The sequence below is a fragment of the Ailuropoda melanoleuca genome, chromosome 20 (assembly GCF_002007445.2).
Source record: "Ailuropoda melanoleuca isolate Jingjing chromosome 20, ASM200744v2, whole genome shotgun sequence".
Classification (NCBI taxonomy): Eukaryota; Metazoa; Chordata; class Mammalia; order Carnivora; family Ursidae; genus Ailuropoda; species Ailuropoda melanoleuca.
The window spans coordinates 770,695-788,268 of NC_048237.1; the positions used below are offsets into that span (position 1 = coordinate 770,695).

The following is a 17,574-nucleotide window of genomic DNA, read 5'->3' on the forward strand; positions in this document are numbered from 1 at the left end:
CCTCTTCTATTTTCTTTTTATCTGAAGTATGATAAAGCAAACCTAAATGTCATGTATCACCACTATTTATATTTCAGCATGATTTCCTAATCATATGAACATTTATTGCATATCCACAAATTTATACCTAATAAATTGAACATCCATTCTTTTGTACTTTAATACATAGTGCATATTGAAATTTAATTTCTCTGATTTTCTCAAAATGGCATGTAAACAAGTTTTTCATCTGATCGAGAGTGAAACAAATTTTACACATGTATTTGGTTGGTTTGTCTGTAAGCCTCCTCTCTTTTAGATCAGTCTCTCTCTGTCTTTCTCTGTCTCCTCTCTCTTCTCTCTACCAATGAGATATTAAAGAGATTAAATTAGTTCTTTCAGACAATGCTGCGCATTCTTTTTTAGTCTAACGCTTTCTTTTGTTGTAACTTACACTGCTCTTCCATTTCTTGAAAATAGAAAAGTAACTGTTAATGCGTGATTAAGTTCAGGTTAGAATTTTTACAACAGTACTTCAGAAGCAATGCTGTATGCTTCGCGTATTGAGTGCCACCTCAGGAGGCACATAATCATTCAGTTTTAAATGTTAATGTTGGTCAGTGGGTTCACATGCAGAGAGCTTGATCTGTCCACTGTAAATTCCTCCATCAACTTATTGTTAAATATTAATATCATCACAGCTAAATCATGACTTCTAATGTTATATTTATTCCATATTTACTGGCTAGATTTCCTCTTCATAGAACTTTTATTCACCAACTAAGGCTGCTTAGTTACCTTATGTAGAATTTACATATAATAGGTAAGGATGATGCTTGATTCTTACCCATTAATTGCCAAATTCCAGATTAAATAATTTTCTCCCTAGTTATCCCCACTGGTGATCAATGAGTTGTTTTTCTTTCTGCATTTGAGAGAACATTATATGTTTTTATATTCAATGTATTGCAGTAAGTATTCCTTTTGGTCATTAGTTTTTTCCATCTTTGGCCAGTGGAGACTTGTTGGCTCCTGAGAACTTTTGGTATGGTCCAGTAGTTTTCAGAAATTCTTGCTTTCTTGCTAGGTCTTCGTGTATGTTTCATGCTCCAAATCTGAAATCAGCTGGTCTTCTAAGAAGCCATAGTTCTTTTTAATCAGAATGGTTTTTAAAGACCACAATATTTCAAGTACTTCATGGAGCAGCGGTTCTCTTTTCTCTGTAAACTATAGAAGAGGCATATATATATGTCTCCTCAATGGGGAATCAGTAACATGTACCCAGCAGGATTGTGGGGATGTCTCTCACGAAACAGACACCTGCTGTAGATTGCTTTTTTTGTACTTTTTAGTATGTAAGAGAAATTTAGAGGGTGGATTTTTTAATTTAAAAAACATCAAAACATTGGCAGTGGTGGAATTCAAATTCATAAATCCAACAGACTGTAGCCTAAACCCTGGGCATTGAATCACTCCGCCACATTATCTCATACTTAACCTCTTCACTTACTTTCACATTTTCTGGTCCAGATGGAGGGTGGTTGGGTTGAGTGGCACCATTTGTTTGAGAAAATAATTATTTGCATTCTAGAAAGTAAAATCCCCGAGGACCAACCTTGCCTCCTAGAGCCAAGCACAATCCTGGGCAAAAAATACCACTCACTAATTTGTTGAAGATGCATGCGTCCTGATCTACCTCACCACCCAGGAGCGTTGGGCGGGGGGTAAGGAGGAAAGAGAAATGTCCACTCCCACACGCCACCCATGCACCCAAATTTCAGCTCTTTACACCACTCATTAGCATGATACTGACAGACCTAGGAAGAGCCGTGGGTGGAGACTCAGAGTGACTGTGGGTGTAAGGTGAGCCCAGTATCTGCTCCCCTTATTGCTGGAAGAATGTGCTGTTTTTATCTGATAATGGGATCATAATAGCAGCAAACCAGTAAGCTGTCGGGTATGATCCTGAAGAACGGAGAAGAAACAAGCAATCAAGGTAAGCAATCAAGGATGGCATCTAGGGCACAGAGGGCAGAGATGGCCCAGCTAGGATCTCGCGTAGGTCATCCATAGCAACCGGAGGCAAAGAGACACTCAGACGCAGGTCGATGGGGACCTTGTAGAAGTTCTCGGGTGGCTGCTTCTGTTTTCTCAGTGACATCGAAGGCAGAGGATGAGAATGTATGAGGAGGTGTTGGCTGTTTTGAGGACACAGGAGAAGGGGTGAAAGAGCAGTCTTTAAGAATGTATAGTAAAGGGCTTGTGAAAAACGGTAAGATATGCTTGAGATCACTGCTATGAATTTAAACTGAGGCCAGTCTAACATCACTTTCTCTCCATTCTAGTTCAGCTAGGTGAGTGCAGGGACTGGATGCTTTCTTTAAATAAGGATTGTGATTTTTTGTTAAGTGAGTACGCCTAAGCAGAAGAGGGGACAACCATACTCAAAGTCCTAGATCGAGAAGCCCCCAGAAAACTTGAAGTTTCTCTTCATCATTCTTTTAAGGACAGGGGCCACCCTTGTTTCTTCACCCCTTCCTTGAAATGAAGTTTCCCTCTTTGCCCAAAGGCTCTCTCTTCTTCACAACCTCTCTAAAGAGACACAGAGAGGGCCGACTCTTCGATTGAACTTGGGTTGCAGTGGACACCAAGTTCCACCCATCCACTCTTCGGGGTTCCCAAACCACACGCACGGATCACGAAGTTCTCACAGTGCCAGAGGTAAGAATGTCTAACAGGAGCTTGGGTTTGGGGTCTAAACCTTCTCCAGCTCTTCGAGAGCAAGCATGAGCTAATATTCCAAGTTGGTTGTCAAGGATCCCTGACTCAAGTCTGCAAGAATTGAAACACCTCCCTCCTCCCGTGGGTATTGCGTCCTTGCTGACAGTTTCACTCAGACCCTCTCCTTCCTTCTCATTTCCAAGTAGAGAAATAAGACCTGGAGGGAAGGGGAGACACTGCGTCGAGAGACCAAAAGTGGGGCTTGGGAGTGGGGAGGCGGAAACGGGAGGAGGGGGCTACAGCTAAGAGGCCAAGTGGGACATGAGGACCAAGGAGCCAGCTCTGAAGTTGCTGGTGTGTGCCGGCGACAGTACAGACCCACGGGTCTGAGCCCTGTGCTCTTGCCAAAGGAGTTGCCTCCTGAAGTTCACTCACAGACTGGCTGCAGAGCCTCTGCGCATTCCCACTTATGAGGGGAGAAATGTAAAACAAGAGAAAAAGCACTCCCTGTCCCTTCCTAGCCCTTCTATCAATCCTCCTATCAATCCACGTGTGGCAGCTACTTCTGTGGACACACCCGCCACTGTGAAGTCTTAAAATGTGTTTCTTCCTGACCCCTAACCTCCTGGTGATCTTGGTCTTTGAAGATTTATATCAAAACATTGCCAACTGGCAAGACTTTCCAGAGCACTACCTGGCCAGAAAACAGGCGCCCTCTGCGCTTGAACAGTCTGATCTGAAAGCTCACCTCGACCCTCCGTGCACTGCTCACCCACTCACCCCACACCCAATCCATGCTACCCTATCAAGGCATTGGGTGATGATTATTCGTGGTCTTTTATTCTGTGTCTCAACTGGCAAAAGCTCTGCTTGGCAGCGGTGGGATTCGAACCCACGCCCCCGGAGAGACTGGAGCCTTAATCCAGCGCCTTAGACCGCTCGGCCACGCTACCATCCCTCTGTGGTGGTTCTTCCATTTTTTTCCTGATAGTAAGTACCTTTCTTTACGTCTCAGCTCTGTCGCACAGATCTGTGTTCTGAAGTCCTAACCTAAGAGCAAGTGGAGGAAGGGTTCGGAGAACAGCAGGGCTCATCGAGGAAGCTTACTTCCCTACCCCCGCCACCTTCTGCAGGCTCTGGATTGTTCATCTCCCGCCCAGGGCTTACAAGGGGGGTATTTGACTGAGAGAATGAAATTTGTAACACAGTAGAAGGCTGTGAGCCTTTTGCAGGTGCCCACTATGTTTTATTCTTGTTGGCTTCCTCTCAGTCTTGCTACAAATTTCTTAGGAGGATAAAGGAAGATTCAAGCTAATTAAGGCCACAAAATCCTACCGTCAAGGGAGCGTGACTTACCAAATGGAGATTTAGGGCATTTGCAAATGCTTGAACACCTACTTAGAGCTGGAATCTGACCAACGACCTAAGATGCCGGTGCAACTCTACAGTCCTTCCTTTCACCAGATGAGGTACCAAAGGGTTCACACTTGATTCTCTGCTGAATTATTTCTTCAGAGAACACCAAGCCCTGATATGGTTTTACGCTTTATTCCTAAAACACTTGGAGATGTCTCCTTTCTGCTCTCAGAGAGAGAGCAGATGCTCATTCCTTTCGAATTTGACGGTTTAAGGACTGTAGGGGTCTCCCAGATCCCCGCGTTGGCATCTCAGTGTTGCAGTAGCGACCCTGTGACACTGCTGTCTCTGCTCCAGAGCTTGTGCGGGGAAAGGTCCAGGTGAGCAGAGATCGCAACACTCAAGTTCTCTGCCGACAAATTCTGCCTGTCTCAACGCACCCCTCAAAGCCATGCCCAGGCCCCTGGAAGAAACATCCTCTCGAGGCCTTCCTCCAAGCCCAGTGACACAATGTGCTCATCTTCCAGAGAAAGACATTTTAGTGAGAAGTGACAGGAGAAAGTCCCGCAGCTGCACAGAGGCCAGACTGGGGCTTCCAATCCCCGCAGCTACCCTCTCCTATCAGACAGATTTCATTATCACAGAATATTCTGCCCCTATTTACAAGTCGCCTTCATGTGATAGCTGACACCATTTTTCAGGAGCATTCGGGTTCCACCCGATTTTTGCCCCATTACGTCCAAAAGAATCACTATCTCCCTAGAACAATAGTTCTTAACTCTGTCCGTCCCGAGAGCACATGTGGAATTTTTAAAAATTCTCACAGGGAGGCCGCGCTAGACCAATTACACCATAATCTCTAGGGGTGGTATCCAGGCCTCGGGGTTTTACAGTTTGCCAAGTGCAGCCAACAGAGAAAACCAGTGCCTGGTGAGATTTCAACAAGCCGTTCTATTCCTTTTTAAAGGACATCTCACTTTGTCCTGCGGGTCACGTCAGACCGGCTGGAGTCAGAGACTGTTTCTCCGGACACCTGCTGTGACACTGCCCAGAAAGCTTGTCACGGGGTTCAAAGCCTGGATGGCGGTTGCCAGCGGCCGCTTGGTTCCCATCACCAGACCACAAACCACAGCCCGTGGATTGCAAAGGACCGCAGATTACAATGAGAAGCCACGTATAGGAAGGACTCTTCCCTAGTCCCTCTAGGTTCCTCTATTTGTCTTTCAGGGTCGTATTTTTATCCATCTCAGGATGAACGAGGGCCCCTCACTCCCTTATCTCCTCCTGCACACCCGGGGTGAACTCTGGATTAACGCCTTAGTTCTAGGCGCAAATACAACCCTAAATGACACCTGAGAAGGGGCTTTCCAGTACTCCATTGCGTGGATCATTGAATCCTCGGAGGCTATCAATATATTCTAAAGTATTGACTTTTCCGTGGCCTTTTACACAGGTTATAGAAGAGGTGGGACAGAGAAGCCCCTCGCAATGTCACTGCGCTCTTCCCAAAGCTTCAGCCTGGGAATCTGGGAGACTGTCGGAGGCCGGGAACCTTGGGGGAGAGTCTGGAGCCACTCAGAGCGATCTGCACCGACACTTTAGAGATTTTCCAGGTTAGGAGAATCTAGAGGTCGTAGTGGGTGTTGTGCAGGATAAATCCGAGGTGCGGGGCAGGGGGAGAGGGACGTGGTAGCGGGCGGGGGCTGCCTCCAGACTCAGATGCGCGGGCTGCATTTTCGCGGATTCTGGTCCTATCTGGTGGGGGCGGGGCGGGTGGAGCCCGGGGCTTCGTCTTCGAGTGTGATGGCCTGGGGAGGATGAATTGTAATCACTTGAGCCTGGGGACAGATATCTGTTACTTCTTCTTTCTGTGGTTTTTGTTGATTGTGGATCAACAAAATGAAGGTCTCTCTTAGAAGAATACAGTAAGAAGCTGTAATTCAGGAGTTAGTGCACCAGGCAGCCGCTAAAATGTGAAATCCAGGCTCCTCCCCACCTAGTTGAACAGCTTTAGCAAGTTGACTCCACAACATATAAAATAACAATATATCTGAATACAGTGGTATTTATTCCAGAAAAACACAGTTGATTTAATATTCAAAATCCATGTGATTTATTATTTCAACAGACTAAAAAATCATATGATCTTACTAAAAAATGCAGACAAAGCATTTGACAAAGTCCACTTTCATTCCTGACATAAACTCTCAGCAAATTAGGAAAAGAAGGAAACTTCCTCAACCTGATAAAGGGAGGCTATGAAGAACTTCACACTTTGTGATACAAGACTGAATGTTTTCCCTGTAAGATTGGGAGCAAACGTAGACATCTGCTTTCATCACTTTTGTTCAACATTGTACTGGGGATTCTTGTCCTATTAATAATGGGGAAAAAATTGAAATAGAAGGCATCCATGTTTAAACAAACAAGTAAATCTATTTTTTATTCCAAGAAAATGTGAAAGGCTATGTAAAAATCCTATAGAATCTGCAAAGCTATAATAAGTGAATCTAGCAAAGTCGTTGGTAAATATTAAAATTAATTGCATATATTACTGTTTACACTATATCTGCACATGTATAATTACCTAGCAATGAACAATCAGAAATTAAAAATTTGAAAAGCAATTCAGTTTACAACAGAATCTTTAAATATGAAATACTTAGGGACAAAATATGTCCAAGATTTGTACACACACAGAAAAATGCTGAGATGGATGAAAGAAAACCTAAATACAAGGAAAATCATTTCACATTTGTGAATGAGAAGACTCAATATTGTTAAGATATAAATTATCCCTAAATTGATTTATAGATTCAATGTAATCTTAATCAAAATAACAGCAAATTTTGGCTTTTATTTATTTTTTAAGACAAGTTTTTAAAATTTTAAGACATATTTATTTTTAGTAATCTCTACTCCCAATGCAGGGCTTAGAACTCACAACCCCCATGTCAAGAGTCACTTGCCTTCCCACTGAGCCAGCCAGGCGCCTCTGGCTTTCTTTTGTTTTGTTTTATTTTCAGAAATTGACCAGCTGATTCCAAAATTCACATGGAAATTCAAAGACAGCATGCTCAAAACAACTTTAAAAAGAACAATAAAGTTGAAGCAAACTCACTCTGCCTGACATCAAGATGTATAAAAGCTACTATAATCAAGACTATAGTATTGGCATTAAAATATAAGAAAAATAGTCTATGTAACAGGAGTACAGAGATAGAACCACACAAAATATTATCAATTGATGGCTGACAAAGTTTCAAAGGCAATTCAGTAGAGAAAGGTGGCCATTTTTAATTTACTTCTTACTAAGTTTTTTATTTTAACTCCAGTATAGTTAGCATACAGCATTATATTAGTTTCAAGTGTACAATATAGTGATTTAATAATTCTATATATTTCTGAGAGCTCATGATAAATGTACTCTTTAGAAAGGTAGTCTTTACAACAAATAATGTTTAAAAAAATTGATCCTTACTTCACACCACATAAAAAATTAACTCAAAATGAATCATAAACCCAAACCACAAAATATTTAGAATGAAATATTTGTCACCTTTCACTGGGGAAAGATTTTTTTAGATGCGACGCCACAAGCATGATCCATAAAAGAAAAACGTGATTAATTGTACTTCATCAAAATTAGAAAACTTCACCCTTCAAAAGCCACTGTTGAGGTATTGAGTAGACAAGCCACACAGTGGGATATAATAGTTGCACCCTCAATCTTTAAGGATGATTTTGCCTCCCAGGGGACGTTGAAAATGTCCAGAGACATCTTCAGTTTCATAACTGGGACAGTATTACTGGTGTCCTGTGGGTAAAGACCCGTGATGGTACTAAACGTCCTACAATACACATGACCCCCACAGCAAAGAATTATCCAGTCCGAAATGTCACTGTTGTTGAGGCTGACTAGAGTAAAAGCCACATGGACAATCTTAACTCTTGCCTCCTTTAGGGCACAGGCCAGTCAGATTCCAAGCATCTACTAGAATGAGCTCATAACTCCTTGAAGTCTGGAGGAGGGGACAGTGCCTGGATTCAAATCTGTATGCAATATGTATTCAAATCTGTATATAAGTATCCAAATCATGCCCAATGCACCCTCTGGGTACCAAAGGCTGTACACATACAAGGGGCAGGAAAGGCATTGCCCTCAAAGGCCAGAAAGTGAGACTGTTTCTTAAAGAGCTCAAATTCTGACTTCAAGCCCATCCTAGGACTCTTTTCGGGCTAGGTGGCAGTCGGGGTGGTCTTCCTTGCCTGGCTAAGCCTGGTTGTTGAATCACTCCCCTGAGCTGGTGAGCCGTGCCTTCCTCAATGATTAACTTCCTGCTTAACACATCTTTGCTGTCCTGATGGTGGACTTGGAAGGAGAGGCAGAAGGGGGCGGGACGGAGGGAACGAAGTGTGTGAACACCAGAGGAAAGTGGAAGGGGAAATACGACAGAACACCCTATAAGTAACCCAGTAGGGGTCTGACGGGCAGCAACAGGGACCACAGAGACACTTTGGGCGCTGTGTGCAACTGTCTGAAATTTTTACTTCAGCTTTGAGTGGGACTGCCGAATTTTTTCGAGTTAATTCTTGAGACAAAGGCTCACTTCACTCCCTGCTCCCCTCTATGCCCCACCTTACCTTTACTGCACTTTCAGGGTTCTGTCAAGATTCCAAAACTATCTCCCCTCTCTAGAGTGCCCCAGGTTAAATGCCATCCCTTTGGCAAGCAAGGCCTTATTCCCTCCCTTCCGGGCAAAAGGGGGATCGAGGATCCGGAGGACTGTGTCTTTTAGTGATCTGCTTGATTTACGAGCTTCCTGCCGGTAAACTGAGTCATTCATTCGCTAGTCGCATTCCGTCAGTTTAGGGCGAAGTATTTAGAAAAATCAGATATTAGGTTTAAGAATTGGTCAAATCCCGTAGGAATCTACACTTTTATTTGAAGTGAAGATGAAGGCTGGGACTACTTAACGTTTAGAAACAAAACCCTGGCAGCGGTGGGATTCGAACCCACGCCCCCGAAGAGACTGGAGCCTAAATCCAGCGCCTTAGACCGCTCGGCCACGCTACCAACCCCGCAAGGGAATTTTGCCTACACCTCCTAGTTATATCTTTCTGCTCTTTATTCAGCATTGTCCTCTGAACCTCCAGCCTGAAACCAAGACTGGGGATACTGCCAAAGGACTCTAAGGAAGAAATTCTTCCCTTCCTCCTCCTCTCCACTGGAACCCCAACCTGCATCCGCCCACCCGCGGAACAGCTCTTCTCACTCCGAAACCGAAGGGAAAGATCTTTGAAACAAACCATCCGCTCCGGAAGCGAAGCTCTTGGGATCTAGAACGTAAGAGCCCTCCGAAGACAGGGGTGGTGTCAGCTTCCTCCGGGCCCCCAGTGAGCGCTCAAAAAGTATTTACTGAACGGAGGAATGAATTCCTTTTGACTCCAGACCGCTTTGGGGTGGGGGTGGGGGGTAAAGGGTGGTGCTGGTGGTGTAAAGAAGACCAAAGCTGCAGTCTTTGCTAGATTTTGAGTTTGATACTTTCCAGTTCTGAAGCCAGAAAAGAAGTATTGAAGCCTCCAGGAAGCGTGGGGCGTGAGTTGAAAGGACCAAGAACAAAGCTTGACTCCCAGCTCCCTTTTGCTCCTTGAGACCCAACGGCAGATAGGCGGTGCCAGTCTATGCCCGCTTCCTCGTCTTGGCGGAGCAGGGTCTGAAAAGGCTTCCTCCCCCAATTCTGCTTCAGAGTGGCTGGATTCCTGCGGCTGGGAAGCCTTCAGTACCTTTCCTTAGAACCTATAACTCTTCGTGTCGCAGAGAGGTCCCCTTTCCCCTGGGCAGTTGTAGCCGCGTGGCTGCTGTAAACTACTGGCGACTGGGGAAGGAGACGCCTGGAGACGCCTTTACCTAGGGACAGAGCCCAGGTTCTGAGCCCACACTGGTGCTCCTAGCACCCGGAATTCCTGAGAACTCAGCGTGCTCCCCCCTCCTCATCCTCCCCAAAAGCCCAAGCCTGCAGGACCCAGGTGAGGAGCATAGAGCAAGGCCAGAATGGAAGAGAAAAATAGATTCTCACCTGCTCTCCTCTTGATCCAGGAGCAGCCACACCTCCGTTCTCCATACTTTAGCGTTTTTGTCTTAGGGCCCACCAAACTTCGGTTTCCATGCACCTTATGTGAAAAGGAATTCTTGCTCTTTTTGATTGCAACCATGTGGAAATTACAGAACGCCAATGTGCTGATGTGTCTCTTTTGCTAGTGTGTGACAGTGGCAAAGAAATTAATTCACAATGACTGCCTAGACTTCAGAGAAAAACAGGTGCCTTTCTCAGCAAAAGGCTGGGGGATGTGTTTGGGGTATGCTCCAGCCTTCTGAAGGTGGAAATTGTGGCTCCCTGGTGACATCCAATCACATTTAGATAAAATTATTTATTTGATAAAATTAGGGATATTTGGGGACAAATTTACACAAAGAGCTTTGAACAGGGAGGTTGTATATGTTTATGCTTTATGTTTCCATCTCTCTTACAAATATCCAGTCTATGGCAGGGAAGAAGCACCCAGACCTGGGTTACTTTCTTAAAAATAGACAATAGCCATTGTCTCTTAATCAATATGCTTCCTAAGAAAGGGGAAAAACAACCCCATGATGGTGTTGGAGGTTCTCAGGACACATGAAAGGGATTCTCCCCCAGAGCCTCCTATGCACCCCCCCAAATATACAGAAAATGCGACCTTATTTGGAAACAGGGTCTTTACAGAGGCAATCAAGTTAACATGAGGTCTTCAGTGTGGGCCCTAATCTAATATGACTATTATCCTTTAAAAAAGGAGAAATTTGGGCATAGAGACAGAGATCTCTTTCTCAAATCCCATAAATTTCAACATATAAGAGAAGGGAGAGGAATGGGAGAACAGTGCTAACTCTGAGATGTTCTGTGGACTCTCAGAAAAAGAACGGCAATGCATTTTGAAGGGTATAGGTGTAGACATGCTGGGGCCAAGGTTCCCTACTGGTGTGGAGACAAATAACTGAAGAGAGGGGGGCAGGGTTTAAAGAGTAGAGCAGTGGTAAACCAAGGTCCTGAAACTTGCTTTTCAAATAGGTTGCTGGGTGATGCTGATGTTACTGAGCCGGGGACCATGCTTTGAGAATCACTACCATAGGTATCACCTTTGTACTTTGGAATTCTGATAGAATGAGGAAAAAGAATTGAGGAAGTCAAAGATCTGCAGACCTCTTGAGAGCAGTGCCCAGGGAAGACGTGTGCTTGATGTGACAGCAGTGGGGATAAATGAGAAGTCTTATTTATAGGTGAGGGAGAAAAGCCTGGCAAAATAGTGAAGCCTAATGTTAAGGACATTCTCCCAATATTGGAGAATGGTAGTGGCCACTTTACCACCCTTGAGATGCCAATAAAACTTCAACCTATGTTACCCACTTCTAGAGACACTAGAAGTCTCAAATGAGCCACACAAAACAGATTCGAATGGTTCTATCTTCTGAGTACTAAGTACAAAGAATTCCCGTATACCTCCTGCCCCCACGTAGGCATAGCTTCCCCCGCTATTACCATCCCACACAAGAGTGGTGTATTTGTTACAACAGATGACCCGACATCACACATCATTCTCACACAAAACCATAGTTTTCATTAGGGACTCTTGCGGTTTCATGTGAATTTTAGGATTGTTCATTTTTATCTCTGTAAAGAATGACATTAGTATTTTGATAGGGATTGCCTACATTTTGGGTCCAAAATGGGGGTAGGTAGCACTAAGGAAATGCAGAAATGAAGTCTTGGGGAGTCACTATGGTTTTTAGTGTCACAAGGTTGGATCTTACAGGTTTGAACCCTGGCCCTCTGGTGCCCAAAGTGAGAATCACATGGGACGAGAATCTTACCATGAGCCAAAGGCCCGAACAGCACATCCTTTGAAAGACATGTATTTTCATTGAGACCCCTCCCAGGCAGTTTCTGAGAAGCCTTGTGATGTTCTTTATACACTTTTATTACTCTGATCTCCTTATCGCCCAGTCTTAGTTTCCTCACACTCTGTTAAAAACATGAAATCTCTTGCTCAAATCCTGCAATTAAGCTCACCCTCTTGGGGACTGAAGGCCATTCCATCGCGGCCTTAGAAAAGCAGAGTCTTATGGAAGCTGAGTCCAAGAAGCCTCCTTTTAGCATCCGCGTAGCCTAGCCTACTTGCCAAGACCTGAGAGCATCCAGACGCACGCAGCTCAGACCACACCCAGTGCTTGCTCAGTCTAAAGAAAAGCAAAAGATGGGTGGCACTGGTCATCCACTTAGCAGGACAGAATGAGACTTCTCTTAGTGGAAAGTGTGCTTCCTTGGGAGTCTGAAACCATGCGCTGGCTGGAGAAAGGAGGTCGGACATTTTCTGGAGGAAACCTGCCCTAGCAGAGCCAAATGCACATGCCATGTCAAACTGATTCTACCTAGTGTTTGGCTGAGGACATTGCCTGAGAGATTCTCACTCTCAATAGGTAACCATATGTTTATGTTTAGGTAACTCCTCCCCTTTTCTTTATAGATAATCTGTGTGCTGGTATCTGGCACACCATTTGGTGACCACATCCAATGAGAACTGGCACCTGAATTCAGTCTGGTTTCCTAGAATGTACACTTAAACTGAATGAGAGCTGGAAGGCTCTTGGAGATTTTAGTGCTGGTTTACCAAGAATTCCAGGAAGAGGAAACTAAAAGATTCCATGGTATTCCAGATTTCTGTGGGCTGTAATCTCCTTTTTTCCTCTACACATACCTCTGCATTTGTTTGCTCTCCATTTCAAGTACTTATTAATGCCCTGATACGTGCTGATCACTTTGTTAGGTATTTGGAGACTTAGAAGTTTGAATCATATAAGCTTCCCCTCAAGGAGCTGAGGAATAAGCTGAGGACACTAAAAAATGCATATGATTCTTAAAACAAAATAAACTTAGTAGGCTATATCTAAGTGCACTGAATCTCCTTCCCTTTTTCTTTGCCTTCTCATTTATTCTTTCTGTCTTTTGTAGCATTTTCCAAAAGTTGGACATAGGTGGGGCGCCTGGCTGGCTAGGTTGGTGGAACATGTGACTCTTTTTTTTTTTCCCATGTCTACAATTTTATTTTTTTTTAAATTTTATTTTATTATATTATGTTAATCACCATACAGTACATCCCCAGATTCCGATGTAAAGTGATGCTTCATTAGTTGCGTATAACACCCAGTGCACCATGCAATACGTGCCCTCCTTACTACCCATCACCAGTCTATCCCCTTCCCCCACCCCCTCCCCTCTGAAGTCTTCAGTTTGTTTTCTCATAGTCCATAGTCTCTCATGTTTCATTCCCCCTTCTGATTACCCCCCTTTTCTTTATCCCTTTCTTCCCCTAGGAACATGTGACTCTTGATCTCATGGTTGGGAGTCCAGCCCCACACTGGGTGCAGAGATTTCCTAAAAATAAAATCTTAAAAAAAAAAAAAAGATGGACATAGGAATAGACAGGAAACCACAGTTTAGAAGTAGTTCTGGAAAATTAAAAAAACAAAATTAAAATGTGTGCTATCTTTTGACATCTTTCATATAAGATGAAGAAGTATGGGAAGGAGAACAGAACAATTTGGCAATTTCATAAACAATTGAATATATGTTGAAGGGGTAATGTCAATCCGGATGCTTACTTCTAGGTGCCATGGATCACCTCCATTGTATCTGTCCTGTTTGGTATCTTGAAAGTGGGAGCGAAGAGGAAGGAATGGCAAGGATAAAAAAAGTATCCCGGGTTTCAGAGGCGAGAAGAGATGACATCTACTCCGTAAACAGCAGGGGCATTGTGAATTATAAGAACATTGAGAGGGGTTTTCCAGGGTAAGTGGTGTTTGATAGGTATGGTGAAATGAAACATCATTCTAGTTGATGAAGCAAATGATCACAACTGAAAAAGGTGTGAGTTCTATCTGGAGAATTATAAGATCAAGTCGACTGGAACTCAGATCTGTTGGCAATATATAGCTATCATTTGGTAAATGTTGATCTAAATATTAGAAGATAAAAGCAGTAAGGTTGAGAGGCACATACTGAGAGTAATTTAGTGTAGTTGAGTCTTTAAGTTGAAAACAATGTTTGCTAAAATAAAAAAAAAAAAAGGAGGATTTCTGTGCTAATCCAGGAAAATCTCATAGATTCCAAGAGTGGAACACACTGAGGCCTCTGGAGTGGGCCATACCTAGAGACTGAGAAGGTGTCCGGCTCCCTTTCTTGCTCTCACCTCTCCTTGTGCTTTGGCAAGCTCTCTGTTGGACTCTTTCTATGGTGATGCTTTCTCTGCTGCTCAGTTCATGCGGTGGAATATGATTGACGGTACAGCTCCTACCGCTCCAACTTCCTTTCTAGGAATTGTGGGCTAAGTAATTTGGACCAAACTCCTTGAAGAAAAATGATTAAAATATTGGATAAGATTTTACCAAATCTCCTCAAAAGCATCAATGTACTAAAATGGTAGCAAGAAACTACTAGGCCAGAATCTAAGCTGAAGAGGCAATCGGAGAGATAAGGGAAGCACTGACCTTTGTAGCTCCGTAGGCTAACTTTGTAGCCTTATTCCTGGTGCACAGCCCAGCACAGAATTGGGAGTTGAATTAAATAACGAATTAACAAGAGCTTGTTCTGGCGGAGACTCCAACTGTAAGAAAGGTCCCTATACGTAAGGAACTTGAGGAAGGAGGTTGAAAGTCGGTGGCTATCCTGAGTCCAGGAGAAAATTAGTGGGAAGGCCCAGTTTTCAGCTGAGAGACCTGGGGTAGTCAACTTCCTCTACGCCGCATTTCTCTTAATTTTCAGACTGTGGCCGGGGCCGGGGGGCGGCGGGACGCGGACTGTGTTATAATGCGCTGGGTTAGGCAGATTTCTCCAATCTTAAAATAGAGATGGCTGTTATCACTGGCCCTCATATTCCGTTATCCCTAGCAAGAGCCCGCAGACCAAATTCCAACAGTAAATAGATCGAAACGAAGTTCGGCTTTTGTCTATTTCCTACAGTTAATTCCTCTAACAAAGGCCCAGGATAAAAACTTCTCTTTTCAAAGAAAGAAGCTAAGCGGTCGCTCGTGAGGCCCTATAGCTCAGGGGTTAGAGCACTGGTCTTGTAAACCAGGGGTCGCGAGTTCAAATCTCGCTGGGGCCTTCTAAAAACTAATTATCATTTTAAATCCTTACTGGACCCCCTCTCTCCGCCCCAGTAACTTTAACCCCTGCGGAAATACAGTTCCTCTCTCTTCTCGCCGCAGCTCTGACTACCCGAATGAACCACGCTGAGCACGTCCGCCGCCTCCCACGCGCTACTGCGCAAGTGCGGCTCTGCGGCCCGGATCGTGGCGGAGTCCATTACAAGCCGCGGGAAGCGCCGCCTGCCTCCGTGGACGCCCGCGCTGTGCTGAGCCGCCGCGAGAGCCCCTCCCGAGGGCGGCCGGAGAAGACCGTGCGAGTCGAGCCACGTCCCCCGCCCTGCACAGGCTTGGAGCCCAGAACAAGCTCCCCTCCCCGAAAGGGAGGAGCCGTCAGCGGGAGGCGTTCGCTCTCCTCCGTCCGGGGGAGACTCCCTCCGCGAGTCTGTGGACGTGTAAACGGAAGAGAGCTGCGGGTCGCCTGTGCAGACGCGCCCGATTCCGAGGCGAGCACAGGAAGTGAGGAAATGCGAATAGGCGCGAGCGGGAGCCGGGGGGCGCGCCCTCTGCCTGGCGCCCGACCGCGCGGTCTGAACTGTGCGTCCCACTCCGCACTCCCTAGTTGTCGAGGCCCGGGTGGCGGCTTCCACGCCACACATCACGTCGGGAGGTCCCGGGCCGCGCGCTCACTGAAGCCAACGGCCCCCGGGCGAGCAGATGCCCCCGCCCCGGGCGGCCTCGTGATGCACGGGGTCCGGGGGTGCCTGTGAGGAGCCCACGGGGTGGTCCTGCTCTGGAAGCCCCTCCGTGAAGCAGGGGAATCCAGCTGTAGAAGGGTCGCCCCCAGAACTGCGGGCGGGACTTTCTCACAAGCTGGTTTTATGACTGCGATGGCCGCTCGCCGGCAGAGCGTTCCTCTGTAGATATCCTGAATAGGTGCGTCTAGAGAGACGTTTCCTGCGCCCCCTTCGATAGCTCAGCTGGTAGAGCGGAGGACTGTAGTGCGCTTCCGGTGTAGTCATCCTTAGGTCGCTGGTTCGATTCCGGCTCGAAGGAGGAGCTGTAGTTTTGGGGTTTGCGGTCCTGCAGGGAGCCGTTCTCTTGTTTCCTCCGGGGCTCTTTGTCTGCTAGAGTCGACTTCTCCAGGCCCTATTCCTGTCCCAAAGACAAAGTTTGAGCTCGCCAAGCACACGTGAACAAATGGACCCGTCGGGCACAGCTTCTCATACAGCGAGGAGGCGAGCGTGCGCCAACTTTGTCAGCCAATTGGAAGAATTCTGAGTTAACCTTCCCTCAGAGGTTTCTTTTGGCTTCTAGCTGATCCTCGACTGCTGCCCGAGATCCACGGGTCGGAGACCCAAAACCTCTAGCTGATAACAGCACGTTATATATAAACTCTGTGTGCGCATGTCTGCGCCGTGTGGCCTGAGCGGCTCCAGTTTGCGGACGAAACCGCCTAAACGGGGAACCTCGTCCCGAGTGTGCGCCCCACTCCATACACACATCCATTCAGGGGGAGGCCCTTCCACGCAGTTTTAGTTTGTCTTTTTATACATATTTATAGTTGTACAAAAAAGATTTTGAGCCAGAGCAGGAAAGGGCAACAGGATTTGAAGCGAGTTGGGCTGAGACTGGGAGAAAGAATTCCAGACCGAGGAAACGAGTGAAACAAAGGTGGGGAGATGGAACACTTGATTCTCCTTCAGGGGCCTGGACAATCCGAACACACGCCAGACTGGCGCCGTCCCACCGATTCTGGCTCCTGGTATTTTTATGTCCACCGTTTCCCGCCCCTAGGATGTGAGGGGGCGCGACGTAGTAGCAGCCTGACTCGCTTCCCGCGCGCCCAGCCTGGGGCTCAGGACCCTCCAGCCTCGCAAGCGAGCTCTGCTTGGGTCCTCGGACTCCCGCCGCTTTTCTCCCAGGTTGTCGCCAGGCTCCCGCCAGGAGCTCGCGCCTAGAGCCGTCCGGAGGTGCTCGGTGGAGCTCACCCACGATGCCTGCGGTCTGGAACTTGCCCCTCCTCACCCCATCCGGCCTCTGGATCGGGGAGAATAAACGAGGTTAGCGCCCGAGTCAGGCTTCAAAAGAGCGAGACTTCATGAAGATGGGAGAAAGGGAATCAAAGCAAAAAGTAAACGTCACAATGTGGCACCGAACTCGGAAGCAGCCTCGTGGCGAACTGCAGACGGGAAAGTACTGTGCAGAGGAAACATGGAGAAACTTTGGGAGCCGTGGCTCGTTGGTCTAGGGGTATGATTCTCGCTTTGGGTGCGAGAGGTCCCGGGTTCAAATCCCGGACGAGCCCCAGCTTTTGGCTTTTCTCCTTCCTTCGAAAC

The 17,574-nt window shown here is 46.1% G+C and overlaps 5 non-coding genes across 5 annotated transcripts; 3 read left to right on the forward strand and 2 right to left on the reverse strand.

Moving 5' to 3' along the window:
• Window positions 1–3,571: 3,571 nt before the first annotated feature.
• Window positions 3,572–3,653, reverse strand: TRNAL-AAG. The gene has a single exon. It is a non-coding gene; the product is annotated as a tRNA-Leu (tRNA).
• A 5,398-nt stretch (window positions 3,654–9,051) lies between these two features.
• Window positions 9,052–9,133, reverse strand: TRNAL-UAG. The gene has a single exon. It is a non-coding gene; the product is annotated as a tRNA-Leu (tRNA).
• Window positions 9,134–15,182: 6,049 nt separating this feature from the next.
• On the forward strand, window positions 15,183–15,255 carry TRNAT-UGU. Its single transcript has one exon. It is a non-coding gene; the product is annotated as a tRNA-Thr (tRNA).
• A 945-nt stretch (window positions 15,256–16,200) lies between these two features.
• TRNAY-GUA lies at window positions 16,201–16,291 on the forward strand. The gene is given in 2 exon segments: window positions 16,201–16,237; window positions 16,256–16,291. It is a non-coding gene; the product is annotated as a tRNA-Tyr (tRNA).
• A 1,180-nt stretch (window positions 16,292–17,471) lies between these two features.
• TRNAP-UGG lies at window positions 17,472–17,543 on the forward strand. Its single transcript has one exon. It is a non-coding gene; the product is annotated as a tRNA-Pro (tRNA).
• Window positions 17,544–17,574: the final 31 nt, after the last annotated feature.